The following is a 2,820-nucleotide window of genomic DNA, read 5'->3' as shown; positions in this document are numbered from 1 at the left end:
TTATGTCTGAAATTCTCATTTACACAAAATTTGTTCCGCGTGCTCCAGGAAGCATATGATGATGATATGTCCTGCCAGGGGTGGAGGGAGAGCATTAGTTAGGGATTCGGACAAACCTAATAGCTTTTGCTTAAATTTTGTATTTGTAATAAAATTCTTAAAATATGTATAGATATTTAATTGCGAACCTAGTAGCTAAGACGAGTTATGTGTTTAGTCCGACTGACTTCTCTAATTATCTCATAGATTTTTCCTTTTAATTTTTTTTTCCATAATATGAATGAGCTAAATAAGTTTGATTCCCTAACATGGAATTTTATATTGTCAGATCACTAATATTGGCAGTGTTCAAGAAGCAGCTAGGGAGACTAATGGATACTTCATTAAGAGCGGGATTGTTAATATTATCAAGGATGCACTGATTCCTAGTGGTACTGTCATCTAAGGGGGTGAAACTTGCATTTCCTCCAAATTTTTGGCCAAACAACCATGAGTTAGAAATCTAAATGTTGTGTATATTAGTGTAAAACTTCTCATCCAAATAGAAACTGATCATTTCATAAACACCTCTTTTTTGCTTACAATTATTTTACTCATGTTCATTTGTGAATGGCAATCATGGGAAAGATTCAAAGGTAGAAACAAAGATTCTATCTTCTCTTTATTATAATTATCAACCGTTTCCTTTTCTGTTCATCTTATGAAGTCTAAATTTTAGGCACATCAAAGATTCAAAGGTCAAGGAAGTAACTTTTTTTCACTCGACCTCCATGGAAAGATTCAGGAAAAGATGTAGTTATTAAGAATACAAACTAAGTAAAATATACTCTCATTGCTTTCATAGAAAAATCTCTTAAACACAGACAAAACAAAGTCTTCTTATTATAAGTGAGAAGTCCACAACAAAATAGAGGTCACTAAATCTTGATCCAGTTACATAGATAATCCAACATACTATGACATCAAGCAGGGGGCGAAGCTATGTTGGCCCGAGGGTGGTCAACTGAACACCTTTCGCCAAAAAATTATACTACGTATAAGGTAAAATATTAAGTAGTTGTTATTAATTAATAAATAGATTTTGAACACCTTTACGTAGCCCACTGGGCAAAGAGTGTTCAAAATTTGAATATCCTTATTGAATTTTCTGATTTCGCCACTGACATCAAGCAGTAGCTAGTGATGTACATGGTCGTTTACATTAGCTGCCGGGGCAGGATAGCTCCCTCCGGGAGACTCCCTGGTGCTCCGGCGGTTGCTGTCTAGTCCGCCAAGCCTCTGCGTCACTGCCAATAACGATATCAACACATTCAAATGTCTAAAACACAAACTTTAAACACACACACATTGTTTTGTCTAAAAACAAAAGGAGAGATCAAGAGTAAAAGGGAAGATATGCAACAACTGGAATTGCAGAGAAGTCTGAGAAGATTCTTGCTGCTTCACCATGTTCACACCACGAATTCATGCACAGTACAAAGAAAACCAGCATTAACAGAGGCCATGTAACTGTGTTCTTTTAGATAGACATTTTTAATTTCCACGCCTAGGCTTCTCTAAAACTATATATCTTGTTCCACTTTGCCTCCAAATATGATTTTTTATAGCAAGTCCAAAGTGTGGAAGAATAGGGGTGGAATCAGCTTATCCATAAATTATGTGTGGGTTCAGTATGACAGAATTTGAGAAAAATGTTTCGTATATGTCGTCTTTGACTTTTGGATCAGGGGCGACTGTAATGTGTTATCGACGGGTTCAGTTGAACCCATAATTTTTTATGCGGAGTAAATATTTATTAAAATTGTAAAAATATTAGATATGAACCGATAACTTTAAAAATATTATAAGTTCAATGCTAAAAACTTTAATAGTTGAACCCATAGAGTTTAAATCCCGAATATTCTATTTTGGAGGAGAGAATGTATAATTTTCAACCCTATTGGATCAGAAAATATTATTGATCAGTATAAGAAAAGTCTACTAACTTATGCTACAGAATGTTATTTTTAGTTCCCTTGTTTCCCGAAAATGCTATACCAAATTAAAAGAAAAAGAAGATACCTCCCTGCTTAACGGTAGATTAAAAAAAGATACTATTCGACATGTGAAAAAAATAAAATTCTAGAAGCTAAAATTAAAGGTTCATTCTAAGTTTATTGAGGGGTTGATTGGTTTGAATGAATAAGCACGGAAAGGAGGAGATATTAATTTTTATTTATTTATTTAAAAGAGCGTCTAATTTTTAAGTTAAAATGTAACACTTATTTTTCTCCAATCAATTTCCTTTTCACTCTACCCAATTGATGAAGAAGCGATAGTGAAAGATCAAAGAATAAATAACGAAGAATTAGTCAAATAATTCTTATTATTAATTTTTAATGTGTAAAAAACTGATATGACAAGACAGAAAATGCTGCCAAGCATGTATCCTAGAATTAAATACTAATTAAACATAACTGTACCATTGCTGTTGCTAATCCCATTCGTTAAATAGATTTTCAACAAATTCAGCCGTTCTTAAAGAAGAAGTCAAAAGAAGCTATTGAATTATGGAAGCTACCTTATCTAAAGATTAGACTTTTAAAGAGGGACCATTCTTTATATAGTTTGTTTAACGTCTTAACGCATCCTTTTATATGGAAAAAGATTCAGTAAAGTACAATTACCTCAAAATATTTATTTTTGGGTCAAACATGCGAAATATTTTGTTAATAGTTGGCAGTAGACTTCATATTGAATTTTATGAACCACTTCATTTAAAATTTTAAATTTTAGAAATGAGGGACTTTTATTTTAATTAATTTTACATCTACTACAAGT

General features: G+C 32.6%; 1 long non-coding RNA gene across 2 annotated transcripts; it reads right to left on the bottom strand.

The window, feature by feature from the left end:
• Positions 1 to 853: 853 nt before the first annotated feature.
• LOC107773359 (uncharacterized) lies at positions 854 to 1,951 on the bottom strand. Of its 2 annotated transcripts, none has more exons than XR_012704646.1 (2): positions 1,403 to 1,951; positions 854 to 1,286 (listed from the first exon to the last, which is right to left on the bottom strand). It is a non-coding gene; the product is annotated as an uncharacterized LOC107773359 (long non-coding RNA). The 2 variants fall into 2 exon arrangements; XR_001645281.2 differs by having other exon boundaries at positions 1,406 to 1,951.
• Positions 1,952 to 2,820: the final 869 nt, after the last annotated feature.

Source organism: Nicotiana tabacum, chromosome 21 (genome assembly GCF_000715075.1).
Source record: "Nicotiana tabacum cultivar K326 chromosome 21, ASM71507v2, whole genome shotgun sequence".
NCBI classification, from domain to species: Eukaryota; Viridiplantae; Streptophyta; class Magnoliopsida; order Solanales; family Solanaceae; genus Nicotiana; species Nicotiana tabacum.
Note: the sequence above shows the minus strand (reverse complement) of the source record. Positions and strands in the feature narration are given on the sequence as shown.